At 42.4% G+C, this 9,484-nt stretch overlaps 1 protein-coding gene across 2 annotated transcripts in view; it reads right to left on the reverse strand.

Moving 5' to 3' along the window:
- ZNF177 (zinc finger protein 177) overlaps positions 1–7,824 on the reverse strand; it is a 32,558-nt gene extending 24,734 nt beyond the window's left edge. For both annotated transcript variants that reach the window (XM_068537055.1, XM_068537054.1), the window contains exon 1: positions 7,368–7,824. The gene's annotated coding sequence lies outside the window, so the exon portion shown is untranslated. The remainder of the gene's footprint in view (positions 1–7,367) is intronic.
- Between the last annotated feature and the right edge of the window lie 1,660 nt (positions 7,825–9,484).

Consider the following 9,484-nt stretch of genomic DNA (forward strand, 5'->3'; position numbering starts at 1 on the left):
AAAGGAAAGCACAATAAAACAAGGTATGCCTGTACATTATAAACTGTAATTGCTGTCAACATACTTTCTTGGAAACAGACATTCTCACAGACCTTGAGCCTGCGACCCTCCATAACCACTTGTCCATTAAACTTTGGGTCATGGAAACAATACCCCATAAACTCAGCATGACTGCTGAGGCCTCCTTACGAGAGGAGGGAACCAAATCTGGGCCCTTTGATATATTCCACCTTCAGGAGGGGTGGCCTCCCCTGTCTCTTGCCAGATGCCATGGTGCTGGAGGATGTCACCCCTCCCCCAGACCCTTGACTACCTAGGAAGCCCCCTGGGATTAACTGAGTAAATAGCAATGAGAATTGGAGGACTATACAAATGGCACTGTTAACCATCATATGTGATGGAGCCTGATGGAATGTTGCTGCTTTCCATCCCTTAGCCATGATGTCCCTAAATAAAGGATGGGACCCAAGAAGCAACACACTTGGTCAAACTTCAGGCAGTCACCTCAGCACTGGATGCCCTAGCCAACAAATGGTCCCATCATCACATTTATTATAAACTGTTGGGCTATTATCTAAAAATTGTCCTATTTCATGGTACAGAACTCTGGCAATCTCTTGCCTCACAGGCACCGAAAATATAAATCAAAATCACATGTCTTTACATATAACTAAGACTACAATACAAGGCCTTGCCAGGATGCTCCTTATTCCCTTTGGAGTTACAGCCATTACTGCTAGTAACAAAGACACGCATTTCACTGCTTAGAATACACAAGGCTGGGCTCTCGGAAAAGGCATTAATAGAACTTTCATGACCCCAATAACTGGTTTAACTGAGATGCTTAATAGTCTCCTGAACAATTCCTATTCATTAAATTCCAGTCCAACAAATAAACCTGAAAAGGTCTCTATTTTGCCCCAAACCTTAACCTGTATTTATAATTTTTTTTTATCTTGCCCTATCCCATAAGGGCTGGAGGCCAGGTTGAGGGGGTGTACTCCACTGGGATCTATTAACCATAGATTGTCCCAAAGACCAGGCAGCTGTTCTACTGATATGGGAGCCTAAACTTTGAGCCTAAACTTCATAAAAAAAATAAAAACCCTGTCGAGTTTAGCTACACACCACAGTTTAGGTAACTGTGGACTTATTATTGGTCTGGGTGCTTTCATTGGTTTACAATCCAGAGGCCCAAACCCTCCAAATAAGACAGTGTTTCAACCAACATGGCAAATGCTGAGATCCACATCAACTGGAGTAGGTACCCACTTGAAAAGGATACTCCAGTCTCACACTCAGCAACATCACCCTGGCCCAGGAGCTCACCACCAGAGATGATGTCACCCCAGGAGACATCACCCCAGTCTGAGATCTCGCCGTTGGAGATGACTTTGCCCCCTGGGCTAACCTGACCCTGACACTAAACCCCAGGGACTGTTTCTTCCAACGCACAGATTGGACATAGGACACTTTGTGCTTTTCTTCCTTTGATATTAGGAATTCTATTATGATCCTGAGTTCCTTGTCTGCTTAGCCCACGATCCAGGTATACTCCTTGCTCTCTGCCAAAACATACACCCCTACACTCCATGCCTACAGGGAAATCTGGTAGAGGTTACTAGTACCGATATCATTCCAAAAATTAATGGACTGTGTGATTCCAACTACATGACATTTTAGAAAAGGCAAAAGTATGGAGTAGTAAGAAGACCAGAGGTTGCCAACGGCTGTGGGGGTCAGGGAGAATAGGCAGGACACAGGGTTTTTAGGGCAGTGAAAATACTCTGTATGATACTGTAACAAGGGAAACATGTCATTACGTGTTTGTCCAAGGCCACAGAACGTACAACACCAAGAGTGGACTGTAATGTGATCTGCGGATTTCGGGTGATTATGAGGTGTCCATGTTGGTTCATCAACTGTAACAAATGTACTGCTCTGGTGGGGGATGCTGATAATGGGGGAGGCTGGGGGGAGAGCAGGGGACAGATGGGAACTCTCTGTACCTTCCCCTCCATTTTGCTGTGAACCTGAAACTGCTCTAAAAACAAAGTTTTCATTTTAAAAAGGAAAAGGAATTAGTGGAGATTACTGCTTTTCCCAGGAGGCACGTGCCTCATATTGGCCAACCCCTGGACCCTCTGGGAAGAGGGCCACCCACTCCATGATGCTTTCTTCCACTAACCGCCTCCAACTTTCCACCAAGACCTTCTGCGTTGCAGCCACCAGCACTCCTTCCCCTTGGTTCCACACACCACCACCCTTTACATATACTTTACTAACTTATCAGCTCATCCCCTCCAACACCACCACTGCCAGATGTGTCACCCTGATATGAGAGTACTTCTAATCTACTCTACAACTCCACTAAGATATTGGTAGAGACTGCAAAAAATTTCAGATTTATTTTCTTGACTAATGCAATATAAATGGGAAACTTAAATTATGGGCTGGCCTACAAGGACTCCTCGTACTTTACCTGTGTTTCTCCTTTCCATTATCACAGTAAAATGTTTTCTGTGTTGGTTAGGGGAACTTACGCCACACTGTCTAAAAGTCTCTACTATCATTGCCCCGGTTTCCTTACTCTCATCAAAACACGAGTACCGACTGTATTGGACACTCGCGCGCGCGCACACACACACACACACACTTTTCTGTATATTATGACTTTTGACATCTGAAAAAATCCTTTCTGGCTGGGGAGAGACTGCTTCTTGGGGCTAGCCAACTCTGAGAAATAACAAAGGACTCAACCTGGAGCATGACTTTGATATGCAAACTAACCAATAGAGAACCATACTATCTCCAGCAGACCCATCCACTGTAGGAGGCAATATTTCTCTGCCTTAAACATCCCAGGGCCAGGTAGCCGGCAACTAGAGACCACTCTTATACCCAAAGCCTGCCAAAATTATTCAAAGCAGTCAATCCTGGCTGTTTCCTCTGCCCTGCCTTTCCCATGGAAACCCCAATAAAGGCAGTGGCCTAAACCTTCCCCTCTCTCCTGTGCCTTCTGCCTCTTGACCATCCTGGTGTTTTCCCACATCACCCTGCATGGTTACATCTTGCCTCGCCTCTAGGACCTAAGAGTATAATAAACTTTGTTATTTCCTGGGCCTCCAGTCTCCCCTTGTGGCAGCACCTGACTGACCATCTCATGAAAGAATATGTAACAGAGCTACTATTGCTTTCTTATTCACTGAGAAACTTTGTTCTGTAAAATCGGAGACTATCAGAGATTCACTGTCTGAAATTGTATCAGTAAGACTTAAACATCCCAATTTTGCCTGGAAGGTATATATCATTATTTTGATATCTGACATCAAGAAGGAGTCTTGATTTAAAAACCTGGAACTGAGCTTCAAATAAAGGGTTTCTGGACACAATATTCCACATCTATCTTAATTTTATTGTTTCCAAGGAAACAAGAGCCTGGGTTGTTTGTAGTACGGACCTGATGTTAACCCCTTAACACAGTCCTGCTTTGCTTTGAGACTATCAAATTACTGCTTCCTTTAGATTTCACCTAAATGTCACAATTCTCAGAATCCAGTAAGTATACATTTTGCTTTGTTTGGTTGAGACATCCACGGTTCCTCTGCTATGCAGTCTCCCTCACTGCAATGAGTCAAAAAATCTGGGTTGTTTTGCACTACAGGTTTGCTCCTACTGTTATTAGGCTGCTTTGGTTAGGATAATTGGAAGCAACACAAATTCTATCCATAGAACACTAGTTGACTAAACTACCATACATGCACTAATAAAGGGCTCAGCAGCCACAAAAAAAGGAAAATCACTATGAACTGATATAGATGGATTTCCAGTATATAGTTTAATTGGGGAAAGAAGTACATTCATGTGAAGGTAAAAAGAAAGGAAGGAAGGAAGGAATATATATATATATATATATATATATATATATGAATTTTGAGAAAGTTTACATCAGAAACTAATAAAATGGAAATGGTTAGCTACTGGTGGTAATGTGATGTGAGACTTCTGAATATACCTTTTTATACAGTTTTACCTTTGAACCATGAAAAAGTTTTATAAATTAAAAAAATAAGTTAATTCAGAAAGGAAGCAAACCTTAAAACTAAATGTAAACAGAAATGCACATAATAGTGTATCAAACTGATAACAAAACCATGAGAGAAAAGACTTAGAGTTCATACAAATATTTGAGCACAGTACTATGAACTGCATATACTTAATATAAACCATTAAGGACAAAAAAATGCAAAGAAACTTAGTACTTTCTTGAGCAAGTCTACCGTTGGTAGTAATACTGGTATTATAATTTTTGAAACTACTGTACCCATACTGTTGGATAAAACAATATATTAATGGTATTACAAACCAAGGTTTTTATAATAAGAGAAAAGAGATACAAGTATAAAATAAAGAAAAAAGCACATATTAAATTTTTACTAGGAATATGAGTATGAACTTACAATGTAAGAAAATATACATTTTAATTGGGTTTTTGAAGAATAACAATATGAGAGTATGCTCATGATAATAATTTATATGAAAAGGAGGATATAAAATTATAAATACAATCTGATTTCAATTTTGTCTCAAAAATATATATATATATTTTAGATAACCACTGAAAGGCCTAGATACAGTTATACCCCAGTAGCACTGAGCCTATCACAGAGACCTTGGTGTCTATAAGGAAAGAGGCTTCTTGGAGAAATCATTGATTACAGGTCTGTAACTGGAAAGTACAAAGTGAACTGGGGATTTACACTCAAAGACTAATAGGTATGTGTTGAACGGACACATGAATCAAATTAAAAGGACTACTCCTGGGGCTTCCCTGGTGGCACAGTGGTTGAGAATCCGCCTGCTAATGCAGGGGACACAGGTTCGAGCCCTGGTCTGGGAGGATCCCACATGCCGCGGAGCAACTGGGCCCGTGAGCCACAACTGCTGAGCCTGCGCATCTGGAGCCTGTGCTCCGCAACAAGAGAGGCCGCGACAGTGAGAGGCCCGCGCACCGCGATGAAGAGTGGCACCTGCTCGCCGCAACTAGAGAAAGCCCTCGCACAGAAACGAAGACCCAACGCAGCCAAAAATAAATAAATAAATTTAAAAAAAAAACAAAAACAATCTTTAAAAAAAAAAAAAAAGGACTACTCCTGGCCAAGTTTGGGACAGCTTGAGCATCAAATGACAGCAACTGTTTATAATATGATGAATGAAAGAAAAATCCAGGGATATGTTGTGACACTCCGAAAGGGAATAAAATATAGAGGGCAGGGGAAGTGGGGAGGGAAAGCTCTTGTTTATAGAAGACTGACAGCTAAAGAATGGAGAAGGAATGACAGAATTAGAAAAAAAAAATACCATTTCGTAAGCCCCCAACGTAAAAACAGGTTGAAGCGAAGATCAACAAGTGATGTTAAAACCACTGATTGAAAGGATTGGGGAAGAGATTATTCCCATATTGCCAAGTATCACCCACAGATTACCAAAAAGAAAAATGTGACTACACAAGAGAGAGATGGGCACCTTGACTAAATGCTTTCCATTCCTAATACGCAGTGGGACAACTTGCATTTATGTGCCTCCTGATGGGATACAATATGAAGTACACAACATCACCTAGGAAATTTTCACGTCTCTAAACCTGCAGTCTAACTTAGTAGCCATTGGCTCGCTCTATGTGGCTACTGTGAACATGAAATGTGGCTAGTGTGACTGAGGAACTGAATTCTTAATTTTACTTACTTTTAATTAAGCTTAGAAATAAAACTGCTCAGTTACTAAAAAACTTTTCAGCATGTTTGGAGCAATCTGGGTTTCCAAATCGACTTTTTCAACAGTAAATTTCATGAAAACTAAATACAGATCAAGAATTTCCAACAAAAATTTAGCATCCACACTGAGATGTGCTTAATGTAAAATACATACCAGATTCCAACAGTCAGTACAAAAGAAATGTAAAATTTTCATTAATAATTTTATATTAACTACATTAGTCATTAATTTCACCAATAATTATATATTAATAACTAGATAAATTGGGTTAGATAAGATATATTATTAAAAATAACTTCATTTTTTCCTAACTTGGCTACTAAAATTTTTAAAATTACATCTGTACTTCACATTATACTTGTATTAGACACTACTGCTCTAGACCCAATGTCCACTGTATGAGATAGACAAGTTAATTAAATGAAATCACAGGAAAACATCATATCAGAATGCCAACATTTTACAATACAAAAATCCTGGAATTGGCAGGAACCAAAAATACAGGCAAATGCTTTAGGTAAAAGCAATCTAAAACCAAAATGCAACGTGCAAATCTTATTTGGATCCTAGCTCTCCAAAAAACCGGACAACTATAAAAGATACTCTTGGAAAACTGGAAAAATTTTGGTTTTCTTTTTTTTATTTTTTTTTTTATTTTTTAAAGAAATTCACGTTCTTTTATTTATGACTGTGTTGAGTCTTTCGTTTCTGTGCAAGGGCTTTCTCTAGTTGCGGCAAGTGGGGACCACTCTTCATCGCGGTGCGCGGGCCTCTCACCATCGCGGCCTCTCTTGTTGCGGAGCACAGGCTCCAGACGCGCAGGCTCAGTAATTGTGGCTCACGGGCCCAGTTGCTCCGTGGCATGTGGGATCTTCCCAGACCAGGGCTCGAACCCGTGTCCCCTGCATTGGCAGGCAGACTCTCAACCACTGCGCCACCAGGGAAGCCCCAATTTTGGTTTTCTTGGTGGACAATGCAGTTTTGTTCTTAGTAGGAGACTGTCCTCATTCTTAAGAGATGAACGCTGAAGATTAAAGGCGGAAGTGAATGTCTGCAATTTCCCATTAAATGGTTCACCATAATATATATAACGAGAGACAAAACCTTAATTAGTGAATCTAGATGAAGGGTTCATGGATGTTCGTTTTATTGACGCCACAGATTTTCTTTAGATAAGAATTTCAAGATGAGGGACTTCCCTGGTGGTCCAGTGGTTAGCACTCCACGCTCTCACTGCAGGAGCCTGGGGTTCAATTCCTGGTTGGGGAACTAAGATCCACTGAGCTGCGCAGCGCGGACAAAAAATAATAATAATAATTTCAAGATGAATACCTGAAAGAAAAATCCACCCGTCAAAACTCATCTTACTTACGGTAAATTCAATTCCAACTTCTGCTACTAACAGAAACCAGCCTGCGTCGTCTTCCTTCCCAGAGACTCCTATATTTTTGAAGCTTTGGGGCTTTACAGGGCTCTGATGCGGTAAATTTAGTATTTATACGAATTCCTTCACTCCTGCATTTATTTAGATCACACACACGTGCTGCCTAATAACCTGCAAAGGTTTCTCTTTCCAACGTAATATAACTTACCAAACTTCAATAACCGACACCCACGGCCGAAACAAAGCCACCGAGTGCTCACCGGGACCCGGGAACAGGGGGCCATTGGGGCCGGAGTCACCGTGACGAGAACGACGGAGACGCTATTCCTTTTCCTTGTGGAGAAAGAACCCAAAGGTTGCTCTGGAGCCTTTTGAAATCGGGACCATCGCGGATGGAGACAAGGCCTGGCCAACCCGCCTCCTCCCAGAGCTGCCGCCCGGACCTCGGCTGGCTGAGCGGGCCCGGGCTCTCGGGGGAAGGGCCGCCGCCCGGGAGCGCCGGCCGGAGGCCGGGGCGGCCAGGTCAGCGCGCGAGGCCAGCGTCCTCTGACCTCAAGTCTCTTCTTTGGTGTCTTCCCCTCCTGCTTGACCGCACAGAGGAGGGATACACCAAGAGGCGAAAATTTCACCTCAAAACCGCGCCGGAGCGCGAAGCAAAGACAGCCGCCGCCTTGCGCACGCGCAGATCCAAACGCGCACGCGCACTTCAAGGCTCCTCGCACAGCGTAAGGGGCGGGGCCTCGGAGGTTGGGCAGACGCCGGAGGCCGCTTTTCTTTCGTCTCGGAGTAGAGGAGAGCTACCCTTTTACTCTCGTGGTTTGGTGCTGGTGTGCTGGGTTAGGCCCCGGAAGGCGGGGCTGTGGCCCAGGAACTGCGTAGTGGTTTGTTTTCCTCCATAGCCCATGCGTCTTACATGTCTTACATGAATAACAATTGCTTTTAAATTTTGGTGCATAGTTGAATGCATCATACCTGTCATTGCACAACTCTTGCTGCACTTTCCCCACGGAGGTATGTATACAGTTACCGCCTAGCTGTACTTGACCTTTTCACATGGCAACATAAATTCACTGTGCACCATTCATTTTTTCAGTATAGTTTAGCTTCCTCTCTGTGATTCCCCTTACCTGGGAAGGGAGCTGCAAACCGCAGTTAGGGCGAGAGGGAGCAAACGCTTCTGCATCTCAGTCTGGGGCCTCTGACACTGGAGGTGAAGAGGTGACCCTAAGTTTAAATCTAAGATGGCTTCTGCTAACTATGTGGCTGAGGCTGTTGTCCTGAAGCAATGGGGAGATTCTTTAGCCACTGAGTTGCGAGAGTGACTGTAATACCCAGTTGGACTCTGGTTTCCATTATGCTTTTGAGCTTGACGATCCATTTTAGCTACCGACAGATAACGAAAACAGTTTATTGTAATTTGGGAGACCAAGAAATGTGGAGTTCTCAGTATTAGCCTGGAGTCAGTCAAAGGCTAACGGTGCAGTGACCTCTCACGGTAGAGATTCACGGGTGTTAATAACCATGTCATAGAAGGAGGCAAATAGTTAAGGTGTCAATGCACAGTCTACAGTAAGTTTTAGGAATCTTATAAGTCGTCTTTCAGTAAAAGGAAAGGGAATTTTTACTGGCTGTTATTCACTCTGGTGTGAGGGACTTGTTTCCCAGAGTTATGGTCATGAACTATATAATGAACCTACTAAATCTGATTGAATTGTAATTTATCCTTAGAAAGTTTACATCTTTATTATTTATTTTTGGCCGCTGCAGCTTGGGAATCTTAGTTCCCCGACCAGGGATAGAACCCTGGCCCTGGCAGTGAAAGCGTGGAACCCTAACCATTGGACCGCCAGGGAATTCCCAGAAACTTTATGGCTTTAGATAGCAACGTTTTCCAGAGATGAAGAGATTCCTCTTGAGAGGAGGTTAGATCAGGTGACTACACCTAGAATCAAAGTAGAAGAATAGGGAGGTCGAAAGTCTTGGAGATTATGGCTGAGAAACTGGAAGAAGTATTAGGGGCTTTTAGTGAAGACTTGTGGCATAACAGTCCAGGTGTATTGTATTGTCTCATGAAACTGAAATAGTATTAGGAGTCAGGATGTAAAGGAATACTGGAGAAAGCTGAAGAGAGACCTGCTACTGTGAAGTATGTTGATTTCAGAGGTAAAGAAGCCAGAATGGCATTTGGTTTGGGGGCCACAGGAAATGTGGGCACACAGTAAAATTTATAGCCCTTAAGTTTTTTACAAAACAATATCAACTCTCATTATTATTTATTTTTTTAAGGGGATAGGATATTATTATTATTATACTAGTACAAGAAAT

Source organism: Eschrichtius robustus, chromosome 2, assembly GCF_028021215.1.
Source record: "Eschrichtius robustus isolate mEscRob2 chromosome 2, mEscRob2.pri, whole genome shotgun sequence".
Taxonomy (NCBI): domain Eukaryota; kingdom Metazoa; phylum Chordata; class Mammalia; order Artiodactyla; family Eschrichtiidae; genus Eschrichtius; species Eschrichtius robustus.